General features: G+C 47.3%; 1 long non-coding RNA gene across 1 annotated transcript; it reads left to right on the top strand.

Moving 5' to 3' along the window:
- Nucleotides 1–821: 821 nt before the first annotated feature.
- LOC135982224 (uncharacterized) lies at nt 822–21,132 on the top strand. The gene is made up of 3 exons (XR_010599469.1): nt 822–1,001; nt 18,904–18,989; nt 20,930–21,132. It is a non-coding gene; the product is annotated as an uncharacterized LOC135982224 (long non-coding RNA).
- Nucleotides 21,133–21,493: the final 361 nt, after the last annotated feature.

Here is a 21,493-nt window from a genome sequence, read left to right as displayed (position 1 = left end):
TCTTTTACACAGGAACTCAGTGTTATTCAGTTGAATTCTGCCTCCAGGGCAGGAAACTCTCCACAGGACCGAGGGAATTTTAAAGGATGGTCAAGCCTGACAGCTCTAGCAAATGGGCAAAGCCTGGGAGGGTCAGGATTGGGCTTTATGGGAGGACAGTGTTTGACTCTGGGTATGACAAGTTCCGTTGGTCAAGTTTCTGCCCTTTTATGTCCGGCTCTCCATAAAAGGCCAGAAAAGCTGCATTTAAATGCATTGAAAATGACAAACAGCAATTCTCATGCTTAGGGGGTGTCTTGTCTCACTGCCTGTCCCTTGGAGGGATGGAAGCAGCTGTTCTTTCTGACTGGAAAACCAGCTCCACAGTGAAAGTTAAAAAACAGCTTTCTGTTCTTCCAGCAACACTAGCGTTCAGCTGACTTTCCTGGGGTTTCCCACACTGCCAGATGATCGACAGCACCAGTTGGGGAAATCATAAGCACAACTGAAATCATCAGCTGCCTTGCTGAGTAAACTGTGGCAAAGTAGCGAGACTGGGTCCCTGGGAGAAAAAGATAGGAGGAAGCAACACTTTCTGCATCAGTTCTGGGTGTGATGTGTTACTCTGCATGACTGAATCTAGTAAGGCCTCCAAAATAAAGCATTAATAAAACTTGAACACCACCCAGGAGGATTTACCCAGCTAAAGCAACTAGGAACCTTCTCCAAGGAACCATGGTGCCTGGGCATGAGCCTTGGGCAGGGATCATCTGGTAGGTTTGTCCAATATGATCAGCTTCCTGTGCCTGCTGGGGGATGGGCATTGTTCGGTGCCAGTCTCTGCTGTCTTCAGTTTCTCTTTTTACACATGAGCTATATGAGTGCGGCCGCAGCTTTGAAAGTCTCAGTGAAACCAGTGCTGGCAGTAAAGAATGTGCAAACGGCCCCGTTATCCTCTTGCCCAGAGTGACCCATCACAGCCAAAGCACCGCAGCTGCAAACGGCCGAAGAAGCTGGAAAAGGTAACAGCAGCAGAAGCCTCCTGGGGAGGGAATAAGGAGGGACAGAAAACTCCTGGTGGGGGAATAAAGAAAGTGGCATCCCTAGGGATCTCATACTTCCTTCCAGAGACATCCAGCCCTGGCTGGGTGCTTTACATTGCCTTTAAGTGCATGGAATGAGCGGCTAAGGACAGCCAGTCACTTCATCAATTTGCTTTTACTTGCATCAGAAACACAGCTTGTTTTCTCCTGTGTCCTCTTCAGAACAAGTGTTGCCCCCAAACCCCTTTCCTAGCAGTTCCCTCTGATGCCTTCTCTCCTCTTGGGTTGGTGCCTTTTTCCTGTTACCGGCTGGGCACAGACTCCCTCTTCCCAAGTGCAAACGCAAGTCCTCTCCTCCTTCAGACCCTCTAGCGTTCCAATGGCAGGCATCGCTCCAGTGGCATCATGGTTTGCTTCTGAGCTTTTATCATTTCTATTGTGTTTATCCAAAGAAGATGAGGAGCACCCTGAGGCAGTAATTTGTCTTCTCCTGTAATTGTATGGTGCAGAGTACACCTATGATTAATCTTTGATGGCCACACAATTTTATATCAGAATGAGGCGGGGAGCCAAATTCTGCTCTCATTTATGTTGGTCTGAATCTGACTTTCTAAAAAGTTACCACAGATTTACACCAGTGGAATTGAAAGCAGGATTTCTTCCAGAGAGAGGTGTATGTAATTGGAACAGATTATCTTCTCCTGTTATCATAGAATATTAGGGTTGGAAGAGACCTCAGGAAGTCATCTAGTCCAATCCCCTGCTCAAAGAGGACCAACACCAACTAAATCATCCCAGCCAGGGCTTTGTCAAGCCGGGCCTTAAAAACCTCTAAGAATGGAGATTCCACTACCTCCCTAGGTAACCCATTCCAGTGCTTCACCACCCTCCTAGTGAAATAGTGTTTCCTAATATCCAATCTAGACCTCCCCCACTGCAACTTGAGACCATTGCTTCTTGTTCTGTCATCTGCCACCACTGAGAACAGCCGAGCTCCATCCTCTTTGGAACTCCCCTTCAGGTAGTTGAAGGCGGCTATTATTTCCCCCCTCACTCTTTTCTCTTCTGCAGACTAAATAACCCCAGTTCCCTCAGCCTCTCCTCGTAAGTCATGTGCCCCAGCCCCCTAATCATTTTCATTGCCCTCCACTGGACTCTCTCCAATTTGTCCACATCCCTTCTGTAGTGGGTGGGGATCAAAACTGGATGCAGTACTCCAGGTGTGGCCTCACCAGTGCCGAATATCTGCAGGCAATGCTCCTACTATTGCAGCCCACTATGCCGTTGGCCTTCTTGGCAACAAGAGCACTCTGCTGACCCATATCCAGCTTCTTGGCCACTGTAATGCCCAGGTCCTTTTCTGCAGAACTGCTGCTTAGCCAGTCGGTCCCCAGCCTGTAGCGGTGCATGGGATTCTCCCTTCCTAAGTGCAGGACTCTGCACTTGTCCTTGTTGAACCTCATCAGATTTCTTTTGGCCCAATCCTCTAATTTGTCTAAGTCACTCTGGCCCCCATCCCTACCCTCCAGCATATCTACCACTCCCCCCAGCTTAGTGTCATCTGCGAACTAGCTGAGGGTGCAATTCATCCCATCATCCAGATCATAAATAAAGATGTTGAACAAAAGCGACCCCTGGGGCACTCCGCTTGATACCGTCTGCCAAATAGACATCTAGCCGTTGATCACTACCCGTTGAGCCCGACAATCTAGCCAGCTTTCTATCCACCTTATAGTCCATTCATCCAATCCATACTTCTTTAACTTGCTGGCAAGTTATTATCAGCTTATTCATTCACTAGCAATGTTATGTACCTTACAGCTATATTCAGGGTTCATTTAGACAACAGCAGCATGCTCGTAAACTTTGTTGCTTACTTTAAGAAAAACTTGTTTGTTGATTTGCCTTTTTCGTGCTTAACTTTCCTGTAAGTAGAAGTGGAGTAAACCAACCCACTGCCCACTCCTTAGGGAATGGGGAATAGAAATTAATGTAATTTGGATGGAAAGGTAGAAATATTTCTGAAAAGCTCCTTTTTCTTCTGCGAGTGATTGCTCATGTGTATTCCACAATAGGTGTGCGTGCTCGCCACGTGCACCGGTGCTGGAAGTTTTTCCCCTAGTAGTACCCCTAGGCGAGTGCCCTAGCGACCCCTGGAGTGGCGCCTCCATGGTGAGGTATAAGGGGCGCTGCGTGCTACCCACACCCTCAGTTCCTTCTTGCTGCCAGTAAAGGTGCTTCGGAACTGCTCTGCTCCACTTTTGCTGTAGCTCGTCCCCAAAACTGCTTGTTCGTTCAGTGTACGGTACCTGTAGTTAGTTAGTTGTTTAGTTAGTTTAGTTTAGTTTAGTTTAGTTTAGCTAGAGCGCCCAGACCGGGGCATGCCCCATGCCCCAGGTTTTAAGTTGTGTGACACTTGTAGGCAATCTATGTCAGTGAGTGATCCGCCTGCGGACTGTTTACGCTGTTTCGGAGAAACCCATCTTAGTGATCGCTGCAAGATTTGCAAGTTGTTTAAGCCTCGGACCAAGAGAGAAAGGAACATCAGCCTCCGGGCTATTCTGATGGAGTCGGTGCTGATCCTGGCCCCGGCGTGCTGTTCCGAGTCAGAGATGGGCACTGCGGTGTCGGTGCACAGCGACCCTTCGGTGCTATCGACTAGTCGGCACAGCTCCCCATCCACAGGGCACGCCAAGAAGGCTAGGAAGAGGCCTTCTTCGCCAGGGCACCAGAGTAAACCCGGGACAGAGGCTAGACCCATGTTGGGCAGTCCTTGATCCCCACCGGCTTCTAGGCCTCCGACTCAAGTCGAGCGGAGTAGACCCAGCCCATTTGGAGCGGGCCTCCCTGGATGTCCGGATGCCCTCCACACCGGAGGCCCTGCAGGAGGCCTGAGATGATATGTTCATGCTGGTAACAGGAGCACCACCGATGTCGGCCCCACGCTCCAGAGGCAAGCCACTGCTGGGATCTCTGCAGTCGCCCCCGGCTCGGTACCAGTCTCGGTCGAGGGAACCATTCAGGGCAAAGTCCACGTAGATTGCCCTCAATGCCCACCAGGCTGTCTGGTTGGGTTTCATCTGACCGAGACTCTCGGCACCGCTCCGCCTTGAGGAGCGAACACCGATGGGACTGAGGCAGACAACGCGAAAGATCCTCGTATCGAAGGGGCTATCGCAGTCAGTCATGGCATGAAGGTCGACATTGTTCCCGTTCGTCATCCCATTCCAGGCACCGCCTCCACAGCCCTGGTCGTCGATCATCAGCATCTCGCCGTCACGGGTCTGCCCGCCGGAACCAATCGCAGAGCAGCTGTTACCGATGGACCGGTCCTCCATGTCAAGATCCAGGTCCCATGGTCGGCATCGCTCCCGGCCCCGCCACTCCTCCCAATCCAGGGATAGTGGCAGGTCGTATGTCAGCCCGGCCTCTCTTCGTAGTCATCCATCAATAGGCCAGGCCAGCAAGGCCAAACAGCCGGCTCCGCTGGTGCCACAGCAGATGCAGTGGCACAGGGCCCTGTGGCTGGCCCAATGGTATCAGTGGGCACGGTGGCCCCCAACGCAGCCCCCGGTGGGGCCTCGCTCGGTGGCCAGAGCCTCAGAAGGACCATCAGTCTCCCTCTCCCAGCCTCCGAGGAAGGAGTTGGTGGAATGTGCATCCTTGGCACCGTGCCCGGAGACCGACTAGGTGGTGGACCCTCCATTGCCGGTGGACACACAAAGTACCGCGCCAGCCTCTTCATCCTCCCTGGATGAGGCGATTACGACCCCTCCTTCCTCCATCCCACAGGAGGACTTTAGGGCCCACCAAGAGCTCTTAAAAAGGGTGGCATCAAGCCTCCACCTCCAAGCAGAGGAGATAGAGGAGCCCTCAGACTCCCTGTTTAATGTACTGTCCTCCTCAGAACTGGGCAGCCCCCAGCCTCATTGGCCCCCATCTCTAAGAGAGCGGAATGCAAGTATTTTGTACCCGCCAAGGGGAATGAATACTTATACACCCACCCTGCTCTTAACTCCCTGGTGGTCGAATGGGTCAACCACAGGGAACGGGAGGGCCAACCAGCCCCTACCCTGAAAAAATAAAGATTTAAGGAGGATGGACTCATTTGGAAAAAAAATGTATTCGTCCTCAAGCTTCCAGTTACGGGTGGCGAACCACCAGGCTCTCCTGGGCCAGTATGAGTTCAATCTGTGGGGTCCCTGCCCAAGTTCGAGGACTCTCTCCAGGAGCACGACAGGAAGGAGTTCAAAGCGCTGGTGGAGGAGGGCACAGTGGCTGCCAGGGCAACCCTGCAGGCAGCTTCGGATGCAGCGGACACGGCCGCGCAGTCCATGGCCTCCGTGGTGTCCATGAGAAGGGCGTCATAGCTCCTGCTCTCTGGGCTGTCCAGCGAGGTGCAGACCTCCCTGCAGGACCTCCGGTTTCACGGCAAAGCTCTGTTTGTGGAACAAATGTCCTGAAAGACTCCCGCACGACTCTCCAGACTCTGGGTCTCTGTTTCGGCTCTGGCTAAACCTAAGTTCAAGCCACAGCAGACTCCTGCTCAGGCTACCCAGTCAAAATACGAGACTGCTTACAAGAAGTCGTGGGACTATAAGAGGCACCCACAGAGGCAGTCTCGGCCTGCCCCCCAGCCTGGGTCCTCCAAGGTTAAGCAAGCAAGAAAAGGCAGTTTTGATGGGATGCCCAGGAGCGCCCTGCCAGTTCTCATCAATAAAGCTTCCCTTCTCCAATTGGTTGTGTGCTTTCCTCTCAGAGTGGTCGCAGCTGACCTCGGACTGATGGGTCCTCAACACCATCTCCCAGGACTACACCCTCCAGTTTACTTCCTCCCCGCCCAACTCCCCCCCACCCCCATCCCTTCTGGGGGACCCCTCGCACTAGGCTCTACTCAAGCAGGATGTGGGGTGGCTCCTGGGCCTAGGAGCAGTAGAAGAGGTACTGGGGGAGTTCAAAGGCAAGGGGTACTACTCCCGCTATTTCCTTATCCCGAAGGCCAAGTGTGGGGAACTCCCCAACTGGACCTGTTCGTGACTTGGCAGAACTGTCACTGTCCTCGGTTCTGCTCCAGGGGGGTGCTATCCCAGGTCCAGCGCTATCTCCGATGCCTTCCTCCTGTCCTGGTCAAGCCAGGCCTGGTCTATACTGGCGCTATCTCCGATGCCTTCCTCCTGTCCTTGTCAAGCCAGGCCTGGTCTACACTGGGGAGAGGGGGGGTTCGATCTAAGTTATGCAATTTCAGCTACGTGAATAACGTAGCTGAAGTCGACGTACTTAGATCGACTTAGATCATGGTGTCTTCACCACGGTGAGTCGACTGCTGCTGCTCCCCCGTTGACTCTGCCTGCACCTCTCGCGGAGCTGGAGTACAGGAGTCAACAGGAGAGCGCTCGGGGGTCGACTTATCGTGTCTAGACTAGACGTAATAAATCGATCCGTGCTGGATCGATCACTGCCCATCGATCCGGCTGATAGTGAAGACATACCCTGTTTCTCTATGCCTTTCCCCCGTTCCCACTGGTCGGCAAGGTCCTGGAAAAGATAAAGACGGCTCCTTCTGATTGCCCCGACATGGCCCAGGCAGCATTGGTACAGGACCCTCATGGGCCTGGCGGTCGCCCTGCCATGGCCGTTGCCATCCCTCCCGGACTTGCTCTCCCAGGACCAGGGCCACCTCCTCCACCCCAACCTAGTGGCACTCCACCTCACGGCGTGGCTGCTCAATGGTTAGGTAGGGAGGAAAGGACATGCTCGGAAGGAGTTCGGCGCGTCCTCCTAGAAAGCAGGCGACCCGCCATGCGCCGAGCCTACTTGGCAAAGTGGTCTTGGTTTTCTAGATGGGCAGATGAGTGGGGCATTTCCCTGGTGCCCGCCCCAATCCATCTTATTCTGGACTACCTCCTTCACCTTAGAGCCCAGGGCTTGGCGCCCTCGTCAGTCAAGGTGCACCTGGCGGCCATATCAACCTTCCATCCGCTGGTGTAGGGCCACAAGGTATTCTCCCATGCTATGACTGGCCGATTCCTTAAAGGGTTGAATCATCTCTTCCCGTATGTTAGGCCCCCAGTCCCGCAGTGGGACCTAAACCTGGTGTTGGCCCATCTCATGGGGCCCCGGTTTGAGCCACTAGCCACGTGCTTCTGCTCACACCTCTTGTGGAAGGTGGCCTTCCTGGTTGCGATCATGTCAGCTAGGCGGGTCTCGGAACTCAGGGCCCTGACCTCTGAGCCCCTGTACATGGTGTTTCATAAGGATAAGGTCCAGCTCCGGCCACACCCTTTGTTCCTCTTGAAGGTGGTCTCCGCTATCACATGAGTCAGGACACTTTTCTGACGGTCCTCTGCCCCAAGCCCCATGCGTCCAGTGAGGAGCGCAGCCTCCACACACTGGATGTGCGACAGGCTCTGGCCTTTTACCTGGAGTGGACTAAGCCATTCAGAAAGTCCTCGCAACTGTTCATCGCCTCAGCCGAGCGCATGAAAGGTCAGTCGATCTCCACTCAGCGGCTCTCCAACTGGATCACCTTGTGCATCCGTACCTGTTATGACCTGGCGGGAATCCCTCCGCCACCAATTGTGAAGGCACACTCGACTAGGGCGCAGGCCTTGTCGGCTGCCTTTTAGGCCCATGTCCCCATTTGTAGGGCTGCCATGTGGTCTTCAGTTCACATGTTCACCTCGCATTATGCGATTGTCTCTCAGACCAGGGAGGATGCCGGGTTTGGCACAGCCATTCTCCATCCCGAGAGTTGGTGAACTCCTTCTCACCTCCAACAGATATAGATTGGAATCACCTATTGTGGAATACACATGAGCAGTCACTCGAAGAAGAAAAGACAGTTACCTTTTCTGTAACTGGTGTTCTTCAAGATGTGTTGTTCATGTCTATTCCACATCCCGCCCTTCTTCCCTTCTGTCGGAGTTGTCTGGCAAGAAAGAACTGAGGGTGGAGGGAGCGCGCAGCGCCCCTCATACCACGCCATGGAGGCGCCACTCCAGGGGTCGCTAGGGCGCTTCCCTACGGGTACTGCTAGGAGAAAATCTTCCGGCACTGGTGCACATGGCAAGCATGCACACCTATTGTGGAATAGACATGAGCATCACATCTCAGAGAACACCACTTACAAAAAAGGTAACTGTCTTTTCCCATTACGATGCACCAAAGTGTACAAAATGCCATATATGAACAACATTTTCTTTTAGCAGGTGAGATGGGGTGATACACTAGGAATCCTGAAAAGCTTTATTTTCATGACGTCCGCTGCAAATTCAGACTCTGGGGTGCATCTTGGGTCTCCCTAGAACTTGTTTTAATTGCTCTGTCTGCAAGGGATGCAAAAAAAGATGGTAATTTCCAATCACTACAATAACAAAATGATGGTGTTGTCTCTTTAATGACGCCTGTTTGCATGCACTGGTAGTGTAAAACACTAATGTAATGCATTCCCCCTATACAGCCCCTTTATGCTGCTAGATAAGTATAAAAGGATATTAGTGTAAATGAGAATCAGACCCAAAAGTGTTTTAGACCACCTCTCTTAGATTATTCTTTTCAGGTGTTATCTGTTACTTAAGACTAAATGTTTAAGCAAGAATTGGTCAGTTGTGCTATTTTCATAGAAAGAACACTGGGAGCAAGTTGTCAGATCTTAAAGAGAGAATAAAAAATCAAGCAAGAGAATGTATATAAATAGTAGTAGCTCATTTGGTCTCAGAAAAGTAGCCACACTATGGACTCATAAAAACTTGTAATCGGATCTTACGTTTGGCTTCTGCAATTGCAACCTGGCAAAACAAGCTGAATTAGCATATCCCTTATAGCGTTATAAAGTGTCACAGCATTAGTTTTAGGAACACATGCAATATGTTGTATGTATCAGATATCCTTCATCTAAGGATCTCCAAGTGCTTTCTAAACATTAATTCTGACATCTTCCCTGTGAGGGACGGAAGTGTTTTTAATTAGAAATATGAGATTGTTTAAATAATACGATCACTTAAACTCTATCTTAATCAAGGCCAAAGAGCAAATCATTGACAAAGACAGGAAGTTCTGATTCCTCATTCCCTGCTTCAGGCATTAACCCGTGCTTCTTTCCTTCTTGGATGTCATAGTTGTCTAAAACCTGTGTGGAAATAATAGGCAGTTGTTCTTAATGGATTAAAATATACAACTTGCCTCAAATGTGACAGAGAAAGCATTCGTATCAGTCTTGGTCAGATACACTGTGTTTCTCTTTTGCACATTCATGTTCATGAGAACACAGTTGCTTGCTTCCAGTTTTCCAGTCTTTTTAAAGCAGTTGTTCCTTGCTCTCCTGGGGGGGGGAGAGGGATAGCTCAGTGGTTTGAGCATTGGCCTGCTAAATCCAGGGTTGTGAGTTCAATCCTCAGGGGGGGCCACTTGGGGATCTGGGGCAAAATCAGTACTTGATCCTGCTAGTGAAGGCAGGGGGCTGGACTCAATGACCTTTCAAGGTCCCTTCCAGTTCTAGGAGATGGGATATCTCCATTATATTAAATATTATTAAAAAGCAGAAGAAGCAAAACAGCTTCAACTGCATATTAAAAATAGAGAGACAATGAACTTCTTCAGGCCAGCTTGCCTGAACACATCTGTCTGGTTTTTATTTTCTTATCTTTTAATGCAACTTCCCAGCATGAAAAACTTGAGAGTTTGGAGAATTCGGATGCAGCAGTTTGCAGTGGTAGCTAATGTGTCTGTTTGAAGATTATGGGATGGATCCTGCCTCGTAGTGTGATTACCTGAGTGAACCTGAAAAAAGAACTCGATCCAATATCTTTTTGATTCACCTGATTGAACACCATCGACTCAAGGCTGTCTCATCTTGAGACTTACTAGTCCTTCCTTTCCAGCAGTTTTACCATATTAATAACCATAAACCTGGGAGCTAAAATTGTGGTTCCTCTTCCTTTAATACTAGATGAGATCTGTCTGTACACAGTGGTTTCACTGAAGCCACTGGGACATGAGAACACTCAACTCCTTGCATGGCTGGACCCATACTTTTGTACCACTGTAGATCGGTCCTGCTTTGAGCAGGCGGTTGGACTAGATGACCTCCTGAGGTCCCTTCCAACCCTGATATTCTATGATTCTATAGTGCCTTTCATGCAAGAATCTCAAAGCATTTTTACAAATATTAGCTAACTAGCCCTTGTAACACCCATGTGAAGTAGATAAAGGATGCATCTCCCACCACTGAAATCCATCTCTTGGCTGAAAAACAGCAGCCATTTAACAGTGCACAGCAACACTGCACAACGGTTTAGGTCAGGAAATGAGGAAAGATACCAAATCCAGATGAAACTGCAGGGGACAATCTGAGCAGGCAGAATGTAATTATGCAAGTTGGAAGATAGCCAGGATGCCAGTTAGCACCCTCCAAAAAGTTCCATGTGATCTCTAATGACCACAAATGATCTGGAATATTTGATTAACTACCATCTCCTTATAAATACAGAGGGCCATATTTTCAATCCTATTAACTCTCCTCTGCATACAGTTGTGAATTACACAGACACACATTTTGTGCAGGGAAGTTCAGAGACCTGTTCAGTACAAGTTCCCCCCTTGTCATTAGGAAAGGACAAAATATTTTCGCACACCAGTCTTGCAAAACAAAATAGATAAAAAATTCACAGCAAAAAGCTGGAAGCGATGTTCCAGAGAATGCCATTTCTTCAAAACCCTTCCCTCTTTCTACCAGCACCACCTTGGAGTTGCCAAGGTTTAGCTTTAGCAGCTAACTCTTCATGAAGGTGCTGATTTTGTCTAAGCAGTGAGAGAGCTGTGAGATGGTGCTATGTATGAGTAGATTTGGGTGTTGTCCACATACCACAGGCATTATTTCACCAGTGCAATAAAATGGGGGACAGGACTGAGCCTGATGAGACTCAGGAACTGTTGCCCCTCCAGAACCCATGATCCCATAATGATCCTCCAAGCTTGGTCTGAGAGGAAAGACCTGAGCCATTGCAAGGTGTTTGTGCTCACACCTGCAGCTTCTGGAAGGTAGAACAGGAGCAGCAGGAGAACAACAGTACCCAAGACTACAGACAGATCCAGCAGGAGAAGCATGGATGTACTTCCCTTTCTATGGGAAAAGGAGGTCATCCCCCAGAACAATACCATTTATCTATACCATGCACTGGCCTGAAGCATGACTGAGAGTGATCAAGGTCACTGGCAGCTGACAGGCTGTGTTGTATGCAGTGTTGCTGTAACCCTGTTGGTCCCAGATAATATTGCAGACTGGCTTTTTGCTAGCTTTTCACGTAGCTTTCTTAGAAAAGGGGAGTCAGACACTGAAAGGGAGTTTGTGAAATCTTTTCTCCTCAGTTGGTTGCAGCTCTAAAACACTGGCAATAGGCGTATGTATCCAAGTAATTATAGCTTAGAATTTCTGTTACTATTTGAAAATCAGCAGATGTATTATCCTGTATATACCACCGTTATGCCACAAAAGATAACAACAAATGTACACTATATGGTGTCTAAAGCAGGTACCCAATGGTTCAGATAGTTTAAATTTCCTCCCCTTTTCTGTGCAGTTTTTCCTTTTTACCGCCCATGGACTTGAAACTTTATGTAATTTCTTTGTATTGCATTTCTGGAGGGCACATAACACCTTCCCTTTTACTGTCCTTCAGAAGTCTTTGCCTTCCGGTTACTCTACAGGTCTTTCCCTGTGTATTTCTTTTAGTTCTGCTCTTTTTTCTCTCTCGAGTCATGTGGGTGTGGTTTCCTGTTCACCAGTCATCAAGCTTTCACTATTTAATATTTTTTCTCTCTCTTCCCCATTTATTTGAAAGGTGTACTGCAAACAACATCAACATTATTCATGCTTTTTATTGTTCCTTTAGGATGTACAGAAATAGATTCAATGGGGTTCTGTTTTGCTTGTATTTGTTTTTTCAAATTGTTTGTACATTAGAAATATCAGGCCCTGACTTCATTGTTTTTTTTCTGGAGAACTGTTTGGAGGACTGGAGAATTAACACAGTGTAACAATGTTACAATATGCTAAAGTCTAGCTGTAGCCCGAAGCTGTCTAAGGCCCTATCCATGCTATCATTCTTTAACTGCGTGTGTAACAGAGAGGCTCCATCTACACTACAGAACTGAACCATTGGTACTTCCACGGGTGAGATAGCACCACTGATGTAAATAATAACTGTGCAGTATACCCACAGTAGCCATACTCTTTTACTTGCCGTTTTGCCTCCCTTCCCTTCATTCATTCACTCCCAGTTCCAGGATATTTGAAGTAGTGGCTTGTGGGAGACTTCATAAGGCCTTATGAGAACCCAAAAGAATTATGGGATGAGAAATAGTGATGGATCTGCAAAGCAAGGGACTACCATGCTCATAAGTGCTCACTGCACTTCTCCTGGTCAGGGGAAAGGTCCCGGAAGTGGCTGGACTTTCTTTGGAAAATTGTCAGCAGAGAGCTGGAGAGAAGCCCAGGAACTGTGGACAGATCTGTCTATGGAACAAGCTGTGATTGCCGGATGATGCAGCTGGGTGCAAGTCTGTGTGGGACATATGGGGGAGCAGCAGCGTCTGAGCAGGGAGCTAGTGCAGAAGGGCCTCAATGAGAGACACTAACCAAACCTGGCCTGGAATCCGAAAGTACCTGTTTGCTGGAACAGTGACTGAACTGGAGGACACCCAAGGCCTGAGGCCTGAAGGGTCCTGACTCTAAATTGTTTGGCCCCTAGGAACCCAAACAACTGGGTCCCTAGGGGCCAGTCAACAGAACTGCTGTTATTCACTTTGAACTCTGTGTAAATCTTTGTATCTAGGGTATCGGTAACCTTTCCCTTTCCTGCCAGGCCTAGTCAAATATGCTTTCACTGAGCCATGTGTCTGAGTGGGTATGGAGACCCACCAGGGTTAACGCCTACAAGGCCTAGCTGCTGAAACATCTGCAATGCTTGCCTCCATGTTGTGGTACACCTGGCTTGCTACTGGCACCCTAAGGGTTTGGTGTACTGAGCAGCCACAATAATTACACTAGTGGTAGTGATGGGATGCCAACTGACAGCTGTGGCTGGCAGAATTTAAGAGACAGGTTCCATAGGTACAAAGGTTACTTGGTTGGCAGAAATGAACAACTCTGATGCTCATTTGTGTTCCCCTAAGCCCCGAGAGTGGAAATAGACAGGGCAGTGCAGATAGAGAGACACAGTGGCCCATCTTCATGCATGGAATTTATACAAGGGATGGCCACATCTAGTCCAGCTGGATCAACCATTGTGAACAAGCTGCCCAAATAAATGGCTGAGATGAGGCCACCCAATTGGATTTTCTTGGCCTGCTGCCCCAAAACAAAGCCCAGGGGTGTTTGAAAGACTGACACATGATACCTCAGAGGAATATGCCTTTGTCAGGGATGCCCTACAGCAGTCTCTGGATTGGACCACAGATCCAGAGCAGAACTGAGCAACTTTCAACAATGGGAGACAAGAAAAAGGAGAATCTGTCAGCAATTTTGGGTATGCCCTTTAGCATGTGTAGGCCTGGGCTTGACGTAATTAATTAAATGTGGGGGAGGCATCGTTTCTTGGCAGACAGAACGAGGGAGGTAACTAGATCAGCAGGCTGAAAATGGAATGTTTGTGCCAAGTTAAGTGGGTCAATAAGCTAAAAGCAGCCTGAGCTAGCTAAGATTACAGCGAGAACACCCAGGGCACCATTTACTAAGAAAAAGATAATAATGGGCAAGCAAAGTTGGGGGCATAAAGATGAGGTAAAGAGTAAAGTTGAACAGGGACAGCCTCTGGGCAGTGGGTGCTGCACAGGGATTGGTTCCTGCAAAATAACCAAGCCAATCCCAAAACATGTGATGCAATGTCTAGGAAATGTAATATGATGTGTAAATGTGTATAAAGTAAGGAGGCTTCTGTGTAACTTTGGATGTGTGGCACACCCTATACCCACCCTCTACATTTGAGTCTGATTACCTCAGTGTAGTTTTGCTGTATGGCAAACAAAGAAACCTGAGTGACCAGTTCAGGGTTGAACTGAGCTCTCGGGGAACCAAGTGGAAGAGGTCTTGCAGGCTATCCCAACTTAGTGGTGTTGTGACTGAGATTCGAATCGAGGTTGCTGCGGCCACAACACAGGGTATCTTTACACTGCAATTAGACGCCTGAAGCTGACCCCTGCCAGTTGACTTGGACTCGTGGGACTCAGGCTACCATCTCACAGGGTCCTAGAGCCTGGGCTCCAGCCTGAGCCTGAGTGACTTCACAGCAATTAAACAGCCCCTTAGCCCGAGCCCCGAGAGCCTAAATTAGCGGACAAGGGCCAGACATGGGTTTTTAATTGCAGTGTAGATGTACCCACAGAATACTAATCACTGTACAGTCACAGCTTTAATAGGATTGGCACAGACACTGGACTGTTTGAAATTAGTATGCTATTCTCAAACCAAGCTGACATCGATATGCTGTCAGCATTTTAACAGAAGATAGCAGCAAAAGTACTGCATCCCTTGAATGAGCAAAGCCAAGAACATTAATGAAGCTTTGTTAATTGTATATAATATACATGATGTAATTGCTTTTTTAAAAGTATGATATTAAGTCAATGTATTTTAATATTAATATCATGTTTTGTCTGTGGGGGATACATGCTATGCAAAGTAAGCGCGGCCTTAAGCAATATGAAGCAAGAAAATTGGCCCTCTTATCACCACAGAAAAGATAAACATTTGATACAAAAGAAGTGACACCAGTTGGTGCAAGGTAAGAAAATTAACCAGGGTCCAACATCATGAAGTTAAAAGTGAAACCACTGCAGCCCAGACAGTGTGGAAGAAGTTTGTTTTCTCTCCTCAAATACTGTGGCAAGACAATGCAGGGTCTGGAAAGCCCCAGACTTGTACCACTGTTTGTTCCTGGGGGACACTTACACATGCAGGTGTAATGTCTTACAGAGTTGCTGGTATGTGGGTTCACTCTAGGGAACAGTTTCCAAGTCACACAGTAGATCTGAGATGCTGGGACATTGGAAAATAAAAACTGCCTATGCTGGTGATAATAAGCACTGAGGACCACTTCAGGTATGGACCCAGGGAGTGTTACTTTAATTGGCTTATGTTCTGTTTCATACCTAAACTTCCTGTGGTGATAAATGGAAAGATTTTTCTGTTTTGTACCAGTTTTTTATTGTGTAATTAAAATAAAAGCAATTTTAAAATTACAGAAGTATGTTTTAAAGGAACAGCAAGCTTATAACGTGGGATTACACCCTGGTGGCCTATACTGGAGGTAGTGATCTTGCACCCCCTGGTTCATAATTTGAGCCCAGTATTTATGGTGGTTCAAATGATTACAACTATTGTGGTCTTGTGAACGTGTTGCTGGGTAATAAACTTTAAAAAGAAGGCATAGATAGAAAGATAACAATATGAGAGAAATGATTATGAAGAAAAGGGAAAAAAAGAAAGGCAGTGGAAGATAAGCCTGGCTTGACATGAGAAATTAAACATGGGGGAGGCCTCATTTCTTGGAAGACAGGATTATAGGGGTATCAGAGGGAACCAAGTCAGGCAAAGAGACAGAACTGCTGGAGGTCACCCCACCAATAAAACTGCCCCCATAGAGTGGAGGGGCACCTATAATGGACTCAGAGCTAAGATGGAACCTAAGGCCACACAGAGAATGCAGAGCCCCTTGCTGACACCAAAACTTCCACACGGACTAGCACTAGATGAAAGGACGCATTCTTTTTCAGAGAGGAGAGAGGTAAGATTGATCTGCAAAGCTGGGGACTAACACACCCATTGCACTTCTCTTTTCCCTGGCCAAGTAAGGGGAAAGATCCGGAACCAGGAAGTGGCCGGGCTGTTTGGGAGTGGGAGCTGCATGGCCACAGGGAGCCAGAGGTAAGCCCTGGAACAGTGGACAGTGCCTATGTGCTGGAAGAGAGAGACTGAACTGAAGAAGACACTCCAGGCATGAGGCCTGAAGAGCTGTGACTCTCAATTGGTTGACCCAGGAACCCAAACACCGAGACGACGCATGGGGGTCATGTGCCCCCGTCCCCCCCACCTCCGATTTGTTGCTTGGCTTGTACTGAGCATGCTCAGTAACACTGCTGAAGTCAGTTGCCCTCACTCTGCACCCCACTATCTGCAGGCACCGGTTGTCTCTGCCCAAACAGGAACCGCTGTTACTCACTTTGAACTGTGTAAGCCTCTGTACCTGGGATACCTGCAACCTTTCCTTCTCCTGCCAGCCCTCATAAAATACTCTTCACTTAGCCACGTTTCTCAGAGGTTATTGGGACACTGTCCCCTCCTCCCCCCCTGAAGGCCTAGCTGCGGAAGCATCTGCAGTGTTTTCTCCAAGTTGTGGTCTAGCAGGCACACTCCTGGCCGGGTTTGGGTTTGGTGTACAATAATCCCCCTTTGGGGGTTTGGTGTACAATAATCACAGTAATAACTCCCATAATTCCCTGGGTACTGCTGCCAGGGAATTTTCTCTAACGGGAGGCCAGGATGCATGCTCCGCTATTGCTCAGGGTTCTACTGGGCTTTAGAAAACCAGTCAGTGGCTGCAGCCAGGTGATGGAGGTATACTGCAGGTACCTACAGAGAGCCAGGGAGAGAGCAGCTGTTCATGGCAAAGGGCTACGTAACCTCCCCTGCTGCAACAGTTGCATCCATGCATTTATCGAGGATGATGTTCAGCTGATGGAGCACTGCTTTTGTGTCCTGACCACAACCACAGTTGTTCTCGACCTGAGATGAGCAGCAGTCAGGGGCAGCGGGTACCATAATCTGGGGGAGGCTGTGCCTCTCCAAACAGCCAGGTGTGGCCCTGCCCACATTCCACCCCCCAATCCTTCCCCCCGCTCCATTTGTGGCTCCAGTATTCCAGTGCTGTCCCCAACTGGGGCTGGGCCACGCCACCCACCCTCCTGGCGCTCCGGGGCTGGGGGTTCTAGCCTCGGATGGGGGCCGAGGGCCATGGTGGGGAGGAGGGGCTCTGGGCTCTGGCGAGCGGACATAGAAGGGGTGGGGCCTCAGGCAGAAGGGGCATTGCTGGGGGCTAGCCTCCCCCAGATGGCGGTTCACGCGCTGCCCATGGCAACAGTGATTGTATTATGGTTAGAATGAGGAAAAAGGCTCTTTCTGTATCTCTGTGGTGAATTAACCTCAAAATTGCAGAGTCAAAACAAAGGATAAGATCTCTGATAAGAGTTATCTAAACTGGTTACCCTATCAGTTAGTTGCACACCAATGTGGTTTTGTGATTTCCAAAATGGGTGCTGTTTTCACAGAGGCTTGCATGTCAATGCATTGCTTGTTGCAGAGGCATGTGGTCAAAGTGAACAGTGTGCCAGATATCACAGAGGGATATAAACAATTGGCTTCCCAAAAGGCTGTACCTATCAATTCCACCTGTATGCCCATTCCATTCCCCACCCCCATTTCCTCCCACAACCAGCCCAGGCTTCCAGAGTGATGCAGGCCCTAGTGGATCATCACAGCAGGTTCTTGGACATGCACAGAGGGTGGGTAAGCATAGCACAGAATGCCAGAATTTTCCAAAGCTCTGTACCTTCCAACGCAAAGCAGAGGGGTACACTCCTCTCACCAAACAACATTGCCAACACCAGTGTCTAATCTATAGATCCTGCATTTGCAGAGAGGTGGACTGGGTAATCCAATGGGACTTTTCTAATTTCTCTGTTTCTCTCTTGTGTTCATCAGAGATCTTTCTCTCTTCTGCTTATCCTTTGGTAAAAAAGTTTAAGTATTTTGCTTCTCTTATTTCACCTCTATCTTTTGTTCTCTCTAAAAATACACACTTCCTTCCTGTATGTGTCTCTCTTCTTTTTTTGTTTTTTATTTCACTGAAATATAGTTGCACAGTCTGATTCTCATGTACACTAAGGACCTGTGACAGGCCAATGTACATTTGCACACCCTTTAAGGGCAAAGCACTGTAAAAGGGCCTTAGTGCAAATGAGAATTGAGCCCTAAGCATCTCTTTTAGCTTTCCTCTTCTCATTAGGTTATGGCTACACTAGAGCTTACAGCAGCGCTGATGCAGCTGTGCCGCTGTAAGCTCTTTAGTGCATTGGCTCTCACCCTTTCAGACTACTGTACCCCTTTCAGGAGTCTGATTTGTCTTGCGTACCCCAAGTTTCACCTCACTAAAAAACTACTTGCTTACAAAATCAGACATAAAAACACAGAAGTGTCACAGCCCACTATTGTTGAAAAATGGCTGACTTTCTCATTTGTACCATAAAATTCTAAAATAAATCAATTGGAATATAAACATTGCACTTACATTTCAGTGTATAGTATACAGTGCAGTATAAATCAGTCATTGTCTGTATGAAATTTTAGTTTGTACTCACTTCGCTAGGCTTTTTATGTAGCCTGTTATAAAACTAGGCAAATATCTAGATGAGTTAATGTACCCCCTGCAAGACCGCTGTGAACCACTGCTCTAGTGGACCTGCTCTAAGCTGATGGGAGAGAGCTCTCCTGTCGACTTAATTAATCTACTCCCAACGAGCGGCGGCAGCTATGTTGGCAGAAGAAGCTCTCCTGCTGACAGAGTGCTGTCCACACTGGGATTTAGGTTGGTGTAACTTATGTCAGTCAGGTGAGGGGGGGGGGGCGCTTATTCACACTCCTGAGATACATAAGTTATACTGACAGTAGTAGTAGTGTAGATATAACCTCAATCAACACCTTTGCTCCCTCCTGGTCTGCTAGTGTTCAAAGATACCCGTGTGGCTCATTCTTTTTCCTCATGTCTGGTTCAGAAGTTATCTTGTAAAATAAATAAGACTGTTCACTTACGTAGCTTTTTTCCCCCTACAGATCTCTAAAATGCTTTCCAAAGGCCTCCCCAGTTTGTGGTCTCAGAAGAGGACTGGAGCGGAGCTGCCAGGAGCTGGGTGGTTCTGGTAAGGAAGCCCCAGGTCAGGGGAACAGACCTGTTTTAGCTGCTGGATTTATTTAAACGGCAGTTTGTTTGTTTTTTATTTTGCAGTTGAGCTGAAAATTCTTGGTTCAACCAATAAATGGTGCTCCACAGAAAGGGCCTGAGCAGACTCTGGGTGTGGTGTTTAATCCTTCCTGGGTGGGGGAACAACCAGCAGATGCACTGACTAATATTTTTGAAAAGTGGCAAACAAAATGTGAGCTTCCTGACCCAGAGTATATCTACCGGGTTTACATTCAAGAAACATAAATTCCCTCAAAATGGGATTTACAATGGAAACGCTGACAGTGCTTCAGATGTAGCACATAGCAGCAGAACGGGCACTTACTAGTCAGAGAATGAAATGTCCCAACCCAGGAAAACCTTGCATCTGCCCTCTGTGTAGCTCTTTTCCACATAATCTGAATGCACTAATAATTAAAATATTTTAAATATTGATTATATGCAAATTATTTGCATAATCACTTTATCAAAGCAGAGATATTGTTATTACAGATACAAAGGTGTTGGCATAACGTCCATTGTGGAGAACCATTTTGTATGTGGTCCAAGTGACAGCTGGCATTTCTATGATGGAATTTTTGAGTTAAAAAGGAAAGGAAGTGGAGATATTCCAGCCAGAAATGAAGAATTCCTCAAGTTCCTTGAAAAGAAAAGTGTACCAAGCTACATTGCAGTTTACTAGCATCACTAAAGATGCTAGCTGGTTCAACTAATCATAGTGTACGGGAATAGGGTAGTATCCCTGGGAGTGGTTTGTGAGCCATAGTCTAGAGACACTCACTGTGTTCTATGTTCTGGAATCTACCAGAAACCTGCTGGGGCAGTAGTGTGCAATAATTTAATTCTTGGATGTTGTACAGAGTTTATAAGCATGATTAGCTGGGGGGTCAGATTTGCCTGGTACTTTCTTCATATTACCTGTGTTTTGTAAAACAAGCAAAAGGCACAACACTAATCATTAATGTATTTCTAACACAATACAATTTGATAAATGTAGCCATTTTCCTCTTCTCCATTTGTCTAAGAACAAACAAGGGTTCCTATAGACTTCCTAATATCTAGATGTCCATATCATTTCTGTGAAAACATTACAGATAGATTTGTAGCAAGTTACTTGACTTGTTGATTTTTACATGCCTTTAGAAAAGGAGGTGCTGTATTTGGCAGAGTGCCTCAGGTTAGTGGGGAACTGGGACGAGCACCCTGGTTCCACAGGTCCAAAACCATGGGCCTCTATCATCCGAGTTAAACAGAATTGTTGTAGTTGTTAGCACTAGATCAAGTAACTATTCAAGAATTGAGGTGGTAAACTGTAAGTAATGGCTTTTGTTAAGGATACTGCAATAAAGACATTTGCTACTTAACGCCCCCAGGATTTTAACCTGACAGAATCATTGTGATTCCCTTTTGATTATTTGTACTGTATTTGTATTGCAATAGCACCTAGGAGCCCCAGTCATGGACCAGGACCCCATTGTGCTAGGTGCTGTACAAACATAACTGACGAATTACTGTCATCTCAACCTTTCCTGGCCATTCACACATTCTTGGTACCAACACACAACACTGCCAATTTCTTAAATGTCAGAAATCAGCCATTCTAACTTGTTGCTGAGAATAATTGACCTTAGTTTAAAAAATGTATGTAGTCATCTCTGTTATTAACAGCGTGGGCTGCTGTGCTAAGACTCTCATAATGCTGCTTTCACACATTGCTTTGATGCCATTGCTATACACGCTGTTTTTATTAGCTGCATGGAAACGAATAAATCTGCCAATAGCTAATGAATAAGTAGGATGGGGTTTTCTGATGAGTCTTTGAATATGAATATGTACAGCTATTCTACTCACTGAGAGATAAGCCAGAACTATATGTCCTGACTTGTGTTTTCTTTGGAGAGTTCTCAACAAAGAGCTAGATCAAAAGTGTGACGTTTTTAACTGATATGATCAATGCTCCAAACAAGAAATGTACCCAGGCAACTACCTCAGTGTTGGCCAAAACAAGAGGAAGAACTGGAATCATTTCACTGAGGGTTTTCATTAACATCTCCCTTCATTAACAGCTGTGGGAAAACGCTGTATCCTGGCTTCCATTACTAGTGAGCATATTCTCTGAACAGCTTCCATTACATCTCTTATTATATAATAAAATACAACAAATACTCTTTACTAAAAGCATCCACATGCGCTAATTTCACATTAAAAGCAACATTCAAGTGTTGAAGTGGTCTGTTTTAGCACAGAGTACACTGAAGCAGCAAGCTTTACGTTTTTAATGAGCTAGCAATGACTGCCCAAAATTCAGTACATTACAGCAATAAACTGGAGCATACACAACTCTTAACTTGTGTAATGATAGCATCAGGTAGTGATGCTGCAGGTATGAATGCAGAGGCACTTTTATATGTTGGCTAGAAGAGCTTCTGGCACCAACCAGGGTTACCTGAAGCTATAAGAGTT

The sequence above is a fragment of the Chrysemys picta genome, chromosome 3 (genome assembly GCF_011386835.1).
Source record: "Chrysemys picta bellii isolate R12L10 chromosome 3, ASM1138683v2, whole genome shotgun sequence".
In the NCBI taxonomy this organism is placed as follows: Eukaryota; Metazoa; Chordata; order Testudines; family Emydidae; genus Chrysemys; species Chrysemys picta.
Note: the sequence above shows the minus strand (reverse complement) of the source record. Positions and strands in the feature narration are given on the sequence as shown.